This window comes from Alligator sinensis, unplaced genomic scaffold (assembly GCF_000455745.1).
Source record: "Alligator sinensis unplaced genomic scaffold, ASM45574v1 scaffold50_1, whole genome shotgun sequence".
NCBI classification, from domain to species: Eukaryota; Metazoa; Chordata; order Crocodylia; family Alligatoridae; genus Alligator; species Alligator sinensis.
In genome coordinates this window covers 1,289,734-1,308,481 of record NW_005842059.1, presented here as the reverse complement: position 1 = coordinate 1,308,481, position 18,748 = coordinate 1,289,734, and the positions used below count along the sequence as shown (strand labels likewise).

The following is an 18,748-nucleotide window of genomic DNA, read 5'->3' as shown; positions in this document are numbered from 1 at the left end:
GGGGGGCTGCACCTGGTTTTCAACACCGTGCCGTTGGTCATCCCCGATTTCAGAGCGGGCGAGTTGATCCCTGGGTTTAATAACAGCGGGCGAGAGGCAGGGGCGGGTGAGCCCCCCCCCGCCCCGAGCTGGCGTGGAGTTTCGGATGGGGACGCGGTCAGCGCTGCGAGTCCTCGGGACGGACCCGGAGCCCTGTTTGTTTGCCGGCTTTACCGAAACCACTGCAACCACAGCGATTTTAAATAGGTGTGCTTAGTGGATTTGGCATGGCACCGATTGGGACCTTCACGCCTAAGGGGCGAGCCCTTATTTCGGAGGAGCCCTTGCGTGTGGAGGAGGCCAGGCGACTTGCAGAACGGGTCTGAAGGACTTCAGATAGGACTTAAGTTTTTTTAGCTTTGCCTGGAAAACTCTGAAGCGTGTGGGGAAAGGAGGCTGGAGTGTTTTCCCGTGGTCTGTTGTGGAAAGTAGTTAAGCCAGAGATGGAGCATGTCATCGTACGTTCATTCATAGCCCGTGCAACGAAACCTCCTTTTGCTCCTGCGTTGCATGGCAGTAGCTGGGCCTCTCTACTGGAGACTGGATTTCTGACCAAAGCTTAAATAAAATCTTGTGGGTTAATTTTAAGGACACTTTGGAAGTGGTTACCTAACATAGGATGTTGCTTTTTTTTTTTTTTTAGTGCAGTCTTCCTGTCACTTGATCTCTCAGGGATATTAAGCAGTCGTCATAAATACAAGCAGCATCCTATGTATTTTCTAGAAAGCTTTGCTGAAGACCGCCAAACGTTTTTTTCTAGGTGTTCTCACCATGGGCATATCACAAGGATAGTTTCAGAGTTATTAGGGGCTGGAAGGCACCTTACACACCATCAGGTCCAGCCCCCCCGCCGCACGTGGGTAGGGATAAAATGCAGCCTGTTTGAACGAGCATTAGGTTTTTTGGATGCTTGAAAATTGAACAGCCGTTTCTCCCTGACAAGGTCTCACGCAGGGATAAAACCAAAAGATCTCTGCCATGTAACTTAACAAAGTTAAACCCTGGGCGCCTGTTTTATGTTCATGGTGCCGCTTGCAACTGATAGAAACTCAGCGAGTTTCAAGTCCTTGGGTCATTGGTTTTTCTATGCGTTCCTTTATAGACTGGTGCAAGCAGGGAGAAATGGACTGTCTGTAGGGATCAGGGGGATTAACTGTACCCCAAAGTGTTATCGAATGCCCACAGCAAACTTATTAAAAAAAAAAAGAGAAATATTTTCCTTTTATCTTTCTGTTGCAGTCATTTTAGATCTTACCTAGTTATAGTTACAAACTGTGCAGATAAAAGTATTATTATTATTGTATAAACTGTCAGTGTCCATCAGAGCTGTTTCTTTCTCCGTTCATGGTACGGCTCTGATCTGAGAGCCTGTTGTACTCAAATGCTTCATCATGGGCTCTCCAAAGGATGTTGGCAGTCTGTGAGCAGTGTCTCTTATTAAACAGTTGGTTTTGTGTGCTAGAGGGTAGACAGGAATATCTAGAGCCCTCAAAATATTGAATTAAATTAGAATTACTGTACTGTAATGATTAGAAACCTTTTTTTCTCCCCTCCAAAATAACCAGAAATCTTGCACTTGAGTTGTATATGAAGTCTGTTTATTTTTAGGCCCCCAACAGTCTTGACTTGGGTACTTCCAGTATTTTTTTATGGATGCAATAAAAATACTGACCTAGAATTTTTTTTATTTTTAGTATTTTTTGTACATTTAACCCTTCGGGTCTTTTTCTTGGTTATTTGATTCTCCTGTCAGGTTTTGTAAAGGCAAGAGCCTGTTCAAGGTCTTTATCTGTAGCTGTTTGTAGTTTTTCAGGAAAAAACCCTGCTTTTCCTAAAATGAAACTTCAAAATATGGAGTTGACTTGTATGTAGCATCAATTTTATAATCGGGACAATGCAGGTATTTTTTCCTCACTTTTCCGAACAATCTCTGCTCTGTCTCCTGTCATACGAGTCACCAGTGTCTTTAGCACATTGGTGCTAAAGGATGCCTAAGGCTAGCAGCTGTTTTTCTTTGTTGGTAGGAGATCTGCATTGGGGATTTTTTCTCAAAGGCTTCTTGGTGATGGTGGGTTCATGCTTAGAAATCCTTTTTAGGAATTTGGCAGATTTTTTTTAGCCTGATTTTAGCATGTGGAGGAGGGGTTTAAGCCAGTCTGTGTACACTCTTAAATTGTAGCAGCCTATTGAAGACATATTTAAAATTTTTCTTTTGCTGTTCATAACTAATATTTGGAAGCTTAACGTTGAGATCTATTTCAGTGATTGGTTTTCTTTTCTCCCTTCGTTGCATGGTGTACAATGGTTTATTGTAGCATTGCTCTTGAGCACTGAGTTGCTGGCACGGATTTAATATTTTTCTCTTTCAAAATACATTTTAGGGTGGGGGAGAGATGGCTATAAATAACTTATTTTTTTGTCGCTTACAATGTATGTTAAAAAAAAAAAATCTATGTTTGGATCTGCTTGCCTTAAAAATATCCCTTTCATAAAAAAAATCAATACGTTAATTGCCTTATCTGTATTAGGGCTGTATTTGGTAGCCGTGTTGGTCTAAGACAAACAGAAATGCAAACATGTTGAACTCTTGGTTCAGAGATGATACCTTTTTATTAGACCAACTGAGAATCCTTATCTCTATTTGGAATGTACCTGCTTACAAAGGATAGCACTGTTAGCTAGATTAGATGTTCAGTGGCGATGAAAAATGTTGTGATGACATAATTTTGCCCCAGCTCAGCAAATCCTTAATGTGCTGTCGTTCATCTAAATATCCCAAACAGTTGGGCTAGATGTTGGTTCTGGTTTCCTGGCAAAATTCCTGCTTGCCCATCTTGCAGTACTAGTGCCTTTCACATAAGGTTCTCAAAGCGCTGTATAAACAGGAAGCGGGTCTCTTGAAACAGCTACGGAGAAGATAAGGTATAAAAAGGCGGGGGTTTTATCTGTGAATTCAGAATCTATCCTGTGTTTTAGGATGAGACTGAAAAAAATCCAGTAAAAACTATGGATAGATTTAAGGTACAGTGAGCAGAATCTAATAACCTCTGTGCTCTGGCCAAGTTCCAGCCCAGGTAACCACCTTTCTCATTACTAAATGTCTTTGGGATCTTTAACAACCACATGTGGCTTTGGTTTCACATTTCACTGAAAATATACTTCCAGCACCACATCTCCCTATGCCATCCTGTGGCATTGATTCAGTACTGAGTGCCACTTGGTGAATCTTTAAACAATTTTTTGTGCATCGTAGATGTTTCCTGGGACTGTCCTGTACTAGTGCTGACCCATTCTGTGCAGTTTGTGTATCTTATTGGGTTCATAGCTCAAAGACACCAAGGCAGTGAAATAGAGATTATTATACGCATCGTAGATACAGTATGCCAGAAAGGCTAGAAAACAAATGTTATGGTAAATAATATGAGCAAACAAATTATATTTTATTGGGAAGTCCTGCTAGGGCTTTTTTAAAATTTTTTTTATTGATTCTGAATTTTTCCAAGAACACAAATTGAGGGAGACCTGCATCCTGTCCCCTGGGGGCTAGAGTATTCACTTAGGTAGTGCATAATGGCAGGTTATTGAACCTGGCTCTTCTGCTTCATGGTTGAGTGCCTGATCCACTGGGTTTTTGGACAGAAGAAGACCAGGACAGACCACCACTTCCTTTTTCCCTTTCCCAGCCCCAGCCCTTTGTTCTTTTAGGTCCTATGACAAGTGCCTACAATGAAGTGCCTTAGTTTTTAGTCTTGGCAGGGAAAAACAGGCAGACAAACAGGAGATCCAAACCAAGCATTTCTGATTTTGGTTTGTTGTCCGAACTGAAAAATCGGTTATTCAGAGTTTGACTCCTGCATGCTGCTTCTGAATGATGGATGCCTAAAGTCAGTTTCTGCAGAGGTCATAATACAGCAAAAAATATACAGCAGTTCTGAAGCTGACTTTGTTTTCTCGAGGAAGATGGCTAAAATGTCATAGTTTGCTTTTTTTTAAAATTAAAGACAGATTTCATCTCCATTGATAATAGAAACCCTTGGTGGGCTGAATTTATAAATTCTGATTAAAGTTATTGGGGGCAGGGAAACTCAGCTCCTCCTCCATTTTACCTTCTCAAACTTGTTGGGTTTTTTTTGTTTTTTTTTTTTACTCCTGCATCAGTTAATCATGCCAACACAGGAGCAAGCCATGCTATTGTGTCACTGATCTCTGCTGGTGCAGGGAACGTGCAAAACGTTGAAGGTGGCTCTGTGGGCACGTCCAGACAAGTGGGAACATGCCTTTCCCTGGGGACAAGTAGCAATGGTACACCTTGTGTCGCTTCTGCTTGTCCCCAGGGAACGCCTGTGCTGCAAGTGCATGGCAGGTTACCCTGGGCGGGGTAGGGGAGGCTGGGGCCAGCAACTGTGCTGGCCCCAGGAGCCTTACCTGGGGGCCTCTGGGAGCTGTAGCTGCGTGCTCCTGCAGCAGGAAGCCTGGCTGGCAGCTGGAGTGTGGCTCTGGCCAGTCAGGCTCCTGTTTTGGACAGCACACGCTGCCACCACGTGCACTGCCCCGCTTTTTTTTGGAGTAGGTTTTTGTTTTTTTGACCCTGGGATCTCCCAGGGTCAAAGAAACCCCTGTGTTGTGAAGTAGCAGCACAGGGAATTCCTGCACGTGCCGTGTGTGGCACCATAGACGGGTGTGCAGCGCCACGTACCACACGCCCTCACTCATCTGGATGTGGGTAGTAGAAGCTCCTCTGTTTTAAAGACCAGGCTTTAAGTTGTATGTCATTCTTTTTTGAAGTTTCCATAAAAAATGGAATCCTGTGCCAGTCAAGTCAGTTCTGCTTAATGAGTATCATTCTCAGAGCAGCTGAGCACTTACTCCCTGCTTAAGTCAAAGTGTGCTTGAGTACCTGCAACTCATTTTGTGTTTAGGCCCTTATTCTAAAAGCACGCTGGCACCATAGGTTGTGATGCTCTGCATACGTAGTTTTCAAAATACTCCATTTTGTACAGTCAGTAGGTCAGAAATGGTGCAATTCTAATATTATGAAAGCCTAAGTCTGCCTGTCTGTCCATAACACTTTATTCGCCCTCTGATTGGCTGACAAACAGCCAATCAGACCATGAAGAAGCGTTCCAGCAGGGGGCAGCGCACTGCCATGATGGTGGGGACATGGGATGGAGCAAGGGGGGTGAGGCCAGCACAGCTGGCCTTGGCCCCCCACCCTGCTACCTGGAGGCAGTGGCAACGGAGCAGATGGAATGGGGGTGTTGGTCCCTGCAGATGGCGATAATGGGGGGGGGGGAAGAGGCCACCAGAGCTGGCCTTGCTCCTCCCCCCTTTTGCTTCTTGGAGGTAATAGTGGCACGCGGCGGGAGTGGGGTCGGGATACCATGTGGGGGGTGAGGCCACCAGCCTTGGCCCACCCCTCCCCCTTCTGTCATCACTGCCTGCAGACCTGATGTGGTGGCGGTGGGGGGAGGAGCGGGCCTGACTCCAGGGTGGGGGGGGAAAGAACTGTTTTCTTCCCCTAACCCTGCTCCTTGGACCCAGTGGCACTGCCTGGTGGAGTGGGCCCAGACCCCAAGTGGCAGCAGGTGGGGAGCAGCTCCAGCTCTGGTGTGGGTGGGTAGCAGGCCCGGGCTGGCTGTGGTCGTGGGGAAGGGAGGAGCAGGCCCGTACACACACCTGCCCTCCCCCTGCTGCTGCTGCTGTGGGGACCGGGGCAGTGGTCCCAGACCCTAAGGGGAAGGGGGGAGTGGGCCCAGACCTGGCACTGGGGGTGGGGGGAGCGGGCCCACTGTGGCAGCAGGGAGGGCAGAAGCAGGCTGGGGCTGGTGTGGCTGCTGGAGGGGGGGACCAGGCCTGGGCCGGGTCTGATGTGGGTCGGGTGTGGAGGAGAATCGGCCTTGAGGCGGGGTGGAGGAGCAGTGGGCCCAGCCCCACGTGGCAGCAGCAGGTGGAGGGGAGGAATGGACCTCCGCCCCCACTCAGGCCCAGATCCACTCCTCCCCCAGCCTTCTCCCCTGCGTCGGCCGGAGGCCTCTCCTCCTGTCTCCCTGCCACCCTCTGCTTCCCCCACCCTCAGGCCCAGTCCTGCCACTGCAGCGGTGAGGGGGGTGGAGGAGCAGTGGGCCCAGCCCCACGTGGCAGCAGCAGGTGGAGGGGAGGAATGGACCTCCGCCCCCACTCAGGCCCAGATCCACTCCTCCCCCAGCCTTCTCCCCTGCGTCGGCCGGAGGCCTCTCCTCCTGTCTCCCTGCCACCCTCTGCTTCCCCCACCCTCAGGCCCAGTCCTGCCACTGCAGCGGTGAGGGCAGGAGTGGGCCTGGACCCCAAGCAGCCGGAGGGAAGTGGGGAGCAGGGCTGGATGGGGTGGGAGTCATGGGGCTCCATCCCTTCCCCCCTTCCCCCCTTTCATTCTTGACGGGCAGTTGGCTAGTAAAGTTCGTATCGGCGTAGAATTTGGGCTATACTGTTCTTCCTCAGACACTCCCTTCTTTCCACTAATGCATTCAGGCAGATATCAGGTAATCTGATTGTCATACATGTACATTCCTACCCCTGCACATCAATGAAAATCAAAGTGTGTTGTTCAGCAGCATCCGTTGCCGTCATTGTGCCCTTGTGCTCCAAGGCTGAGACTGTACAGGATGGTGTGGGATCTGCCACTCAGTTCCTTCCTGATGACCATGGCTTAGAGATTCAGCTCTTGGTTCCCTGAAGCTATTCCACCTCATTTCTGATAGTCAGGAGATGTACATGTTAGCAGCAGTCAGATTGGTTAGGTGCCTGTTCATAACTGCTTTCTGAGAGACTTCAGAGTTATTTGGGAAATTTTTAGTATATTTTTAGTATATTTTTTTCTTCCCTAGTAAATGTTTTTCCTGTTAGCATCTTCCTGTCATCAGGACTTTAGGATGTTGGCTAAAATTCAGAATGGTCATGTTAGCATCCTAAATCTCTCTAGACCAGGAAGATTGCTTTGTGGCTCTTGACCTGTGGTATACCAACTTTTTCTTCTCAAACTTCTGGCTCACAAGAAATATTTAAGCTTCCTACTAAGTTAAAACACTACCACAATGAAGTGCAGCAGCCCTCTACAGCACAGAGGGTTTCACCAGTCTCAGCTGTAGTAGCTGCTCATTTAAGAAGACTGGATAAATTGTTGTTCCTTCTGATTGTCTTGTCAGAGAAAACTCTTTGCTTATTGTACAGAAATCTATCACAGTCTTCATCTGTTTGCTTCTTGGACTGTGGGATTTAAAGAAGAGTGTATTTTAGCACCAGCACAATGGATGGAGTTCACAAGAGCCGTCTGAGGCTCCCAGATAGCCAAAACATCTATCCCAGGACAGATTGAGAACTTCTCTGCTGGATTTGCGTGCTACTTGCACTACTTCAAAGGGTACTCGGAAAGATCAGGCAGTTCTGGCAGGTATCCAGTGTTGATGCAGTTATTGAGCTGTTTCTGAAACCAGTGCCCCCAATTTCAGAGCGATTGTTATACAACAAGAGAACTGTCCTTCATTCAAAGCCACTTTGTTGCACCTGAGAGCATCTCATCTGGGTGGATGTTTAGAAATAAAGATGTCATGTTCCACAGCCATACAGAAGGTTATAACGAATAGCAGGAAAGAGGCCTAAACAAATTTATGTGGCAAAACGGAAAAGATCTCTGGTTGGGTGTGGACAACATTACTTGTGGCTTGTTAAAATATAAGGTCCGCTATTTCAGATTATCTAGCATCTTTCTAAAGCAGCGGTTCTCAAACTTTTTAGACTCATCACCCCTCCATAACTTCTGTGAATGGCACGCCGTTTAAAAACTAACTTATTTATTACAGTGCATTCCTCCTTGCAGAGGGACTGGACAGTGGGGATAGAAGGGCGGATAACCCTAGCCCACAGCATCCTGGTTGATAATCACTGCTCTAAAGACTTCTTTTGCTCAGTTCTGTGAGGATACCCTTTACAGTTATTAATGCAAATCTATAAGGCTGTGAAGGTTTTTCTGTTCTGCCATATCCCAGATTCCTTGTGATTTTTTTTTGAGTGTTTCCACCAATAGTGGAGCCAGCTCCCTAATGGGACCTGTTGTGAGCCTCATTGATTGCCATTTGGACTTTCTGCATCATACTGAGTCCTACACTCATCATGGAAAGCCTTCTGTCTAGTAGTGATTACTTCTGCTGGGGAGTTACAGACCCCCGAAGCAGCTTCTGCTGCGTCTCTTGGACCACACTTGAAGTTCTTGCCAAATATAGTAACAGATTTCATTTTAAACAAAGTAGTTAACCATATTTTTCTCCAAGCCCTGTTCTAATTGTGAAGGCTCTAAACTACATACCCTTTGTTTCTAGGGTCCTAGCCTTTTATTTATAAGAAATGAAACCTTTAGTTTTCTCAAGATTGTCCAAAGGAGGAAAGGTCACTCTGTTTCTGCACAAAGGTTATCTAGATAGTTCCTCCTATGGGCTGCTTTAGATCCTCCAGATGGTATTAAAACCTGTCCCCCTGGGGCACAGATAGTCTTTGTTGCTCCCTTGGGAAGCACCCCATTATTACCATCTGCAAAACAGTTATTTGGGTTTCTACTCAGACCATTGCCATTTGGTGTTCATCAGTGGGAACCTGCAAAGAGGTGCTACTTTGACATTATTTTACAAGGCCTTTTTAAGGTCGAGTCCAAGCACCCACCACTTTTATATCGGGCAACTTGTGAGTCACTAAAAAGGGTTATATAAAATGAGCAAGCTCTGGAAGAACAAAGATGAATTGTTGTAAGGGTTTGGGAAGGGTGACGCATCTAATAAACCAGAGTTCTTGGAGATGAGTTGTCCATTAGAAGAGAAACTGAGGTTCTGCATTTCTGTTTGCGTCCTTGGAACAAGAGTACAAGAGTATTTTGGGCATGCATGTGACCCCAATAGATTCTGCTGACCAAAAGACTAGTGTTCATGAAAGCATTGCATACTATTAGTATAACATAAATAAGGGCAACATGTTTTAAATATCTCTAGTTACTCCATTCCTTTTTTTTTATTTGATATTATGTTGCCATCTTTTCTGTGCAACATTTGGTATCACCACTTCTGCAGCAATAGAAAACACGAAAACCTGACTTCAAGCAGCAAGCCTTTTTTTTTCACCTTTAATTGAATAGCGTGTTCAAGATGTAACCTGGATATATATCGGTGGTGAGCAGCCAGCTTTTTTGAGAGAAGTCACTGTTCCCCACTCAGAAAATCTGCAGCATTAAAAGAAGAAAGAGACTTGATATACCATTTTGAGCTATAAATGCAATATCCCAATTACACAGCTAGGGAAGATGCAGTAATGATTTTTATGTTCTTTGGTAACCATGGTTGCCAGAAACCTCTTAAAAAAAGACTAGAATGCAGTGAGCTACATTGTATGGTTTAACTTCGGAATTCAGATGCAAGGAAGATGGAGAATCAGGTTTAGAGAACAGACCTTTTTTTAGCATGATGGAGCAGGCCCTGAAGCTTTATTTTTTGTTCTGTTCTCAGCCATCTGTGAGCCCACTTTGCTTCCTGATCACTATTATTACATTAAAGCAGAGGTGTGCTACACCAACCCTCCAGCTGGCTGTTTAACAGGCAGACTTGTATGATTGTACCCCAGATATAATGGTGGAGATTTGCAAAGCAGCACAGGGATTTTAACCATTCATCTTAATGGAAGATGTGTGGCAAAAGCACTGCTGCGCTGCTTTGCAAATTCCTCCTAATTCAGGGAGTGCTTGGTGGGGGAAGCAATCAAGGCAGTTAAACTTAATTAGATTAGAATACTTTATTTTTTCATATCGGTTGAATAGAACATCAGTCCTGGGAACGGGAAATGATGGCCTCTGGTGCACAGTATGCCACTCAAAATGTCTGTTACATTTGAGGAGGGTTTTGAGTCGGCTATAGTTGAAATGTTCTGCAGATGTTTGAGGTCCACTGTGGACTAAGGGAAAGATTCTGATGTATCAAATGTATATGCTGGATGCGTGGTGTTCTGCATTCTGTTTTTTTTTTATTTAAAAAATAATAATTGGGAATTTTTCAGGGTTTATCTTTGAAATATAGAAACTGGGATGAAATCAGGATAAAAGGAAGAAATGGAAAAAAATTGGTTTAAATCAGGAAAAAATGGATGGTGAGGGAGGGAGCGAGGCTGGGACTAGGGAAGGGGTGGGGGGAGGGGCATGGCGCAGCCCATCGGCCACTCCCGGTGCTGCAGCAGAGAGGAAAGTGGGGAGAGCTGTCAGTGGGTGCAGGGCAGGGGAGTGCAGCTCTTGCTGCTCTGTGCCCCCAGGGATGGCTGTGGGCTGGGGGGTGTGCCAGGCTCTTCCCAGGGGGACACGTGCCCCCGGATCTGCACACGGGATGAGAGCAGGCTGCTGCTGCAGGCTGGCGCCGGCAGCGGCACCAGGCTCTTCCCAGTGCTCAGCAGCCTGCTCTCGCTGTAGCCTGCTGCTGCTGGGGCTGGTGGCAGCACCGGGCTTCCAGCTCCCAGTGCCCGGGGCAGGGCCAAATATGAAGTCTCCAGGTGCAGCTTGGACCCGCCTGCCCCAGCCCCGATTTCTGTGGCCCATCCCGTCCCGCCTGGGGTCAGAGCCGAGAGACCTGTGTCCCCAGGCAGCATCTCTCACCACCCTCCCCTGGCCCCCGCGTGGCCACTGCCACCCCTGCCCCCTGTTCCTCATGCGGCTGTCGCTGTCTCCTCCCCACCACGTCTGGCCGGAAACCTGTGCCTCAGGTAACCGGCACAGGTGCACTTTTAACTTACCAGCACCACCCATTTTTCAGTTCAAATCCCTGTTAACTGGCACGAGTTGGGAATGGGCCATTCCCCACTTGTGCCGGTTAACAGGGATTTGAACTGAAAAATGGGTGTAAATCAGTAAAAACCGAATGACTTAAAAAAATATCAGGGAATTTATCAGTGAAAATCAGTAAAAACTGAGAATGCGGAACACTATGAATGCAATTTTTTAGGGAGTGAAGAAGTAATTTAAGTCTAAACTCTCATTTTATTAAACAGTTGAGAATCTTAGAGAAACACAGTAGAAAGCAGGAGTTCCCAAAGTTTCGTTCGTGAAGGGCCATTAAGTGCGTAGGATAACACACTGGAGCCACATAAGATGATCCTTCAAATGGGATGCCATACCTTCAGTAGATGTAGCATTATACACCTTATGCAGAGTTGCAATAAGGAGAATCTAGCATTGTTTCTAAATTCAGCTTGAATGAGAATTATGCAGCTGATTTTTTTTTTTCTCTTAATAATCTGGCCTCAGCCCTTTGCAGGACACATACCAATGCTTTCTGGGTTGCAAGTGCCCATGGGCCATGCTTTGTGGACCCTGGTATAAAGGATCTAAATTCAATGGACTTATGTTAACAGAGCATCCATGATCCTTTTCACTTTGGGGAGCAGGGAGGGGGAGAGTTTCTTAGGCTGCGTTAAGTGTGTAGACACAGGCCAAATGCCTGCTCCAGCAGATAACTTAGAAGAGATCTGGGTCTGTAACTGGGCAGGACATGATGATTCTGCTGGAAGGTGAAACCTCTCTCAGGCAGGTCACTGTGCAAATGTCAACAGCTCCACTCTGAGCTGTGACACTTCTGCTTCTCAGTTGGATGTTTATGAAAGGACCTTAATAGTTGCAAAAAAATAGATAGCTCTGTAAGTTAATAGAGCACTTTAAAAACCACACCGAGGCACCTTCTGTGCCACCGAGAGCTTGCATTTAAACAAGGCCCAAAACACTGGATTGGGGCAGGGGGTGACTGAGAGTGAGATGGGATTGTTTGAAGAGGGGAGCTTCTGGGGCTTTGGATAAGCTGGCAAGTACTTTGTGACTGCAGAAGCATTGTGCATATGCAGAAATTACTCCTTATTCTGTCACTTTGCCATCCCAATGGCCTGTTTCCCCACCCCTCCCAATTTGTATGTGCCCATGCTTTGAGCTTTGACTGGTTCGTAGACTGTGGGCTTTCAGGGGCAGGGACTGACTGATGTGGCTGTGATCCATGATGGGTGTGTTGTTTGTGAGAGGAAAGGGGATGCTTGGAGCAGCTGCTCCAGTTGCTCTTCGGGCATCAGTTAGCCTGCTACAAGGCACAAAAGTCCTGAGCGAACAAGTGAGGAAACAGTATACTGCATCATCCTGATGCATGTATGAGAGGGGGGCTTTGGTTGCAAAGCCCTGCAGCAAGCTTATATTCCACAAGCTCCAAAAGCTGGCCGAGTGAGGACAAATGGCATCTGTAGTGCAGGACGCTCCCTTTTTCTTTTGTTCTTGGCTCAGGTTTATTGGGTAATATTGACTTTAAAATGCCTTCCTTTATTCCCTGCTAGTCTCCCATGCAGGCCTTCATTCATTGCATCTCACGCACTTGCATTTTCATTTGAAAATGGGGCACTGAGGTTGAAATGGAGTTTTGATGAAAGCCCTGTGCTCTGGTGGTTGGTGTCTGGGCAGCATTGATTTCTAAAGTACCCTTCTTCATCTTGAACAAACTTGGAACATGTATTTTTCGGGGTTACTTTGTGAAACAGTCTATTTTGTGTCACCAATTGTGATGATGAGTTGTGTTTTTGAGAGTGTGGCTGTAATCTGTTCTCAGCTTGTGGAACCGCTTTTTTATTTTGGCTGTTGGTGAGGATAAAAGGGCTGGTTCTCATATCTTTGTGTGAAATAGTTTTATGGTCTGCTGCTTTCCCCCTAGGCAGGTGTACACATCACAGAGCCTCCATAACAATGGTACTCTTTGCAGGAAGGAAACCAAGGACTGAGGGAAGAAAGCAACTGAGTGTATAGATCACGGGCGGGCAATTATTTTGGGCAGAGGGCTGCTTACTGAGTTTTGGCAAGTCATCGGGGGCCACATGACGGGCAGCTCAGGGCAGATAAATATTAATTTTCTAAATTTTTTTAGGGGCCCTGCGGGACAGATAGAATGGCCTGGCAGGCTGCATCCAGCCCCCGGGCCGCATTTTGCCCACCCCTGGTATAGATAGACATAACTATTGTATCCTTATCAAAGAATGCCAGTATAAATTGTTGACAAAAGTGTAGCAGAACCATACTGACTTCAGCGCTGCCTTATTCAGGGTCAAAGTTAGGGTGATTTAGCTAACTCGTATTCCTACAAGCTCACATGAGCGCAACACTTAAATCATATCTGATGCATGCTTCCAAGTAGCTGCTACTCATCCCCTTTTAAACTGGTTAAAAAGTACCTTTGTCCATACCCTGAAACAGTTCCTTACACGGAACTGTGGTAGCTCTGGGTTGGGGTGAAGTGTACAGGTGTGGTAGTTCATTGCTTCTTAGATTGAGAGCTTCCATACATAGTCAGCTCAGTGGGATTTTCCACAGTGAAGGAAATAGCGATGGGTAATCCTCAGGATAAGTCCGGATCAATCTTTTAGAACAGAGGAGGGAAAGACAGGGGAAAGAAAAGCAATCAAAACAGAAAAGCAGACAAACTCAGCCAAGTGCTTCAGACGAGTTTTAATTATTTCTTCCAACATTCTCAACCACATTCCTCCATGGTATCTGGCTCAAGAAGTCTGGTCTATGGAAAATCTACACAGCTGCTCAAGAAAAAGCAGAAGTTTAGATGTGTTGAGAAATCAGTCGTTGTCTTCTGTGGATGAGGATGGCAGATCATGCAGTTATGTTAGTTTGGGGTGATTCCTTCAGGGGCAAAGGTCCTTCATTTCCTGCAGCAGCTTCTAGGGTCTGCTAAGCACAAAGCAAGGGGAGTGATCAAACGAAGTGGAATAAACCATGGTAGATAAAAAAAAAAACAAAAACAAAACACACAAACAAAAAAACACAACCAAAAAACGTATATTAAAAGGTAAAAAAATAAAAGCAATCAATTTAAAATATATTTTTCGTTTTAAAAGTAAAGCTATTTAAATGCTGTTGCCTAAATTCCCATAATGTCATAGTCATAAAGAAGTCAGGCTGGAAGGGACCTCCAGAGAGTATTTAGTCCAGCCCACTGCCTAAGGCAGGATCATCCCTATCCAAACCATCCCACACAACCAATAATCTAAACTCTACATAAAACAACAGTCAACCCTGACACAACGCAGACCTGGCACCCGAACCTGCCACAGGTCGAACAGGGGAAGCACAGTAGCCAATGTCCTGTTTCTATAAAATGTTGTAGTAACTTTTAAATTTTTTCTAAATTATTAACCCTGAAACAATAATTATATAATGATACATTATAATTAAATCATATAAGTTATATAATTACCTTTACTTAATTATAATGAATTAAATCATTAAATGATGGCTCCATTTCAAACACTGAAATTAAATAACTATTACACTTAAAGAGGAGTAATACAGATTTGATGCTCATGTTTTAAAGACAGCTATGCCCCTGACCTGGGTGGGAAGTCACTCATCTGGCGAAGCACCTATCACAGATGAAACCAGTGCTGCATCTCTCGGTTGCAGCTGTATCCATAGGTGCGGGGAGAGTATATTCTTTGTTTCAGTTTAGTTAAACAACTCATTCATTCAAAGAAGGAAAACTTGTTTTTCCTCTTCTAATTTGGGTTAAAAAAAATAAACGTGAGAGAAGTTGAGATCTACCAACTGAATAATCTTGAAGGATGTGATGTTCGGAGACAGTTCAACATATTTAGCTGTAGATAATACTTCTTTTGTTCAATAAATTGGCTATTTTTAATTGCAAAATACTTGGATCCCTTGTCTTGTATATCCTGCACCTGTACCATAGTTGTTATTTACATAATTGAAGCAATTTAAAAATGTTTTGTTTGTGCATTTTAATTGAATTCAAATTACCATCCAAAAGCTGTTTGGCATAAATCAGAAAATTAATCTAATAAATTAGAACTGTCATTCACCATATTCAAACCTGGTAACATATAATTAAGGTTCTAAATAAATGCATTTTAAATTACAGAATTACTGAAATGCATGTTTATACTGTGTCTTTCTGGTCAGCAAAAAGAGATATTGTACTATATAATGCATTTTATAGGCTGTGTTTTACTTTGCAAGTTTATATGTCTTAATATACCCACCAATTAGAATCAGCCTTTCTTCAGGAAAATAACTGTAAAATAAACATGCAAAATAGGGTTGAAATGGGATGATTTAAATCGGTATTTCTTTTGCTTGCTGCCTGAAATCCCAATTCAAGTTGGTGATTAGAATCGCTCTACCCTGGATTAGAGTTTAAATTTCAACTCAGTGTGACCTTGCAGGAAGATCAGTACCCCTGTAGGTAGGATTACCATATCTCCAGTTTCAAAAAGGAGGACCCATGGGGGGGTAGTAATATGATTGTGGAAGGGCAGTGATATACCCATGCTCTGCCCCTGCCCCTTGCTTCCAAGCCACAGCCACACCCCGCCAGCCCTGTTGCTGCCCCTCACTCTCCTGACCAGCAGTACCCCTCAACCATGCTGGTACCCTTCACTCACAGCCTAAAGCCTCCCTGTCCCTGCCGATGCCCCTCACTCCCGACCCGCAGCCCTCTGCTCCCCACAGCTCTGCCAGTGCCTCTCATTCCCAGCCCGCTGCCCCACCCCTGCGCGCACAGGCATTGTCCCTGGTGCTGCAGGGCAGCTCTCTACCGCCCCCAAAAGGTCCCCCTACCCCCTTCCCCTGCTGGAGGGGCAGGTGCCTCCCCTGCCCTGCTGCAGCCCAAGCATCTGGACAGCTTCCCCTAGCACCAACAGGCACCTGCCTCCCCCTCACACATCCATCCCTGCCACACACATATACAGCCTTCCCGGACAGTCCCCAGGCCCTGGCCCTCCAACCCCTGCCCCCTACAGACTTACCTGCATGCAGCTGCCAGGGCTGCTCCCACCCCCCTGCTTGGCTGCATGCCTACCATGTGTGTGTGTACCCTGCCTCCAAACATCCTTCCCCTGCTCCCCCCCGCCCCAAGCAGCTCCTTGCTAGGGCAAGCTGGGAAGTGCCAGGAAAAACTTCAGTGCTGAGTAGAGCAAAATCCTGGACATTTGTTGATATTTAAAAAAAAAACACCTGGACAGAGATGGAAGGGCCCAAAAAGAGGACTTGTCCAGGAAAACCCGGGCGTATGGTAACCCTGCCTGCAGGTGTTGAAACACATTATCCAAAAGCTTGCTTAGCCTGTTGCAAACACTGAGCTGTAAAGCTGCCACGTGGAGCCCAGTTGCTTCCTTTGTGGCATGACTCTCCCACCTTACCCTCCGCAGCTGATCCCCGTTCAGAAGAATAGCTCTGCCTTCTTCATTTTAACATGGTTTTGTCAAGCTCCCTTTATTGAGTTTGCTACTGATAGTTCGTTTTTCAAGAGAGGTGGGTGTATGCTGGTACTGAAGAAAAGATGTTTCTTACCAATGAATTACCTTTCTTGAAGTTAGACTGAATCAGTACTGGCACAGCACAAAACACTGCAATTCTAGGTTTAAATGACTTTTTTTTATTAGAGGAAAATACTTAGGTTTATGAGTTAGAGCTAAACATCTGTAAGAATGTGCTAGAATATCTTGTGAGTATTAGGAAGTGGCACACAAGTGACACCGGGGTGAAAGCTGGACTCTGCAGAATCTGGCTGGCTGTCTTACACAAGACAGAACCAGCTCCTTGGTTCTGATTTTTAACAGAGCCCTTAGGTCAAGTAAGTCCCAACTTGAAGCTGGGAAAAAACAAGCTCTCACCAAACAGACGACCAATAAAAATATTTTCATACTTGATTTAGTGTGTGTGTGATAGAAAGGGACAGAGAGACAGTGAGGGGATTGGGAGAGCGGGGTGAGGTTTTCTCATGCGTTTGCAATGCAGGCCTTGAAGACTTGGGCAGCTTAGTCAACTAAGCTATTTTCATCATCCAGATCTTGGTAAACACAAAAAAGTGAACCAGTAAGATAAATAATGGAAAAGAAGTGAGTCTTGAAATTCTTTAACAAATTAAGGCAGTTTAATAAAAATAAGATTTTTTTTTGGTTAAAATATGATTTTTAGCATTGCAGTCTGTGTTTTGCGTAGATTGCATAGCTCCTTCTATGCCTTATGAATCCAAATTCTTCATTTTAAGAGTGAGAAATGCCCAGTGGTTAGAGCCCTGGCCTAGAGTTTCCTGTGTGATCTTGGCATGTTGCCTAGGGTCATATCCTTGCTGGATATACATTTTAATTTCTTCAACTTCAGCTGAGCCACAGTGACTTACAAAAGTTTGTATTTTATCTTAGTTTACCATCTATAGAATAGGGATGATAATACTTCTGTGACTTGCAGGGTTGTTAAGACTATCGATACTTTTTTAATGATCTATTTAGAGGAGGAGATGAACATCTTAGAGCAGTGGAAGAACAGGTTAGGGATTACTTAGAGGATCTGGGTGCTTCCAAGTCAGCAGGGCTGGACAGGATGCATCCTAAAGTACTAAAACCATTGGCTATGAGAGGAACTGATCCTAGAGTACTGAAGCAATTAGGTAAGGTAAAATCAGAGGCATTGGTGACTGTCTTTGAGAAATGTTGGAGGTTGATTGTGGTCCTAGATGACTGAAAAAGGACAAATCTCTGAGAAAGGAAATAGGAAGAATCTGAGGAATTACAGACTACTCAGTTTGACAGAAGTCAAAGAGACCTCAAAAGATTTTGGAGCAGGTCATTGAGGAATCTGTTTCCAGGCACCTGGAGGAGGACGAGGTGATCAGGAGCGGCCAGCATGAATTAATCAAGAGCAAATTGTGCCTGACCAACCTGATCTCTTATGATAGGTTGTGTTAGTGGACAGAGGAAGAGCAGTGAATATAATATACCTTGATTTTTTAGCAAGGCTTTGGACACTTTCTTATGCCATTCTCCAGGGTGGATTTGATTTAAACCAAATTGATTTAAATTATGGTTTAAATCATGATTTAAATCACTGGTCAGGAAGCCTCGATTTAATCGTTTTTCTACAAAAAAGTGCATTATTGTTGTTTGATATCCTTTATTCATTTAACTTCTTGAAACTTCATACTTTTAGAGAAAAGTAAGGTTTGCCTGTGTGTACACAAACTTGCAGAGAGACAAGAGGACTGATGGGTGGGTAATTAGGTCTGTTATCTCTCATTTCCATACACTGCTGTTAACAAGGATGTTAGTTCTGGAGACACAAATCCACTGTTTGAGAACTGAAACCAAGCGTTTCAGAGATGCTTAATGGGATCTTCTAAACTGAGCACTGAGTTCCATTGAGTAGAGCAGTTTTCTTAATCTTCACTAATCTATAGAAGAGCCTGTGGGTACCCCCTAAAATTGGTCCCCTAATATAGTCCATGGCCTGTTGTGACCTATTTATAAAACTTTTCTAAAAAGGTTACATGAAAATATTGTCTCAAATAGTATATAATTAGAAGTTAATCCCTATTCCATGATGACATGTTTCAGGTTTAACATATTTTAAATTAAAACTATTTTATATAGGGTTTTTTTAAAAAGCATCTTAACAAAAAAAATATTAAAAATACAATTAAATAAAAAAATCTGTTGTTGGTTTTTTTTAATTGTTGGTTTTTATCCACCCTGACATTCTCACTAGTAAATTAAGGAACTATAGTCTAAATGAAAGTACTGTAAAGACTATATTTAATTGGTTGGATTGTAGTGCCTGTGGCAGGGCACCTGCAGGGCCTGCCACTTTTAGGGTTTCTGTTGGCAGTGG

The 18,748-nt window shown here is 44.7% G+C and overlaps 1 protein-coding gene across 2 annotated transcripts in view; it reads left to right on the top strand.

Annotated features, from left to right (window-relative positions):
• The window catches only part of MAP4K5 (mitogen-activated protein kinase kinase kinase kinase 5), a 105,321-nt gene that overhangs the window by 228 nt on the left and 86,345 nt on the right, over nt 1–18,748 (top strand). The window lies entirely within an intron of this gene.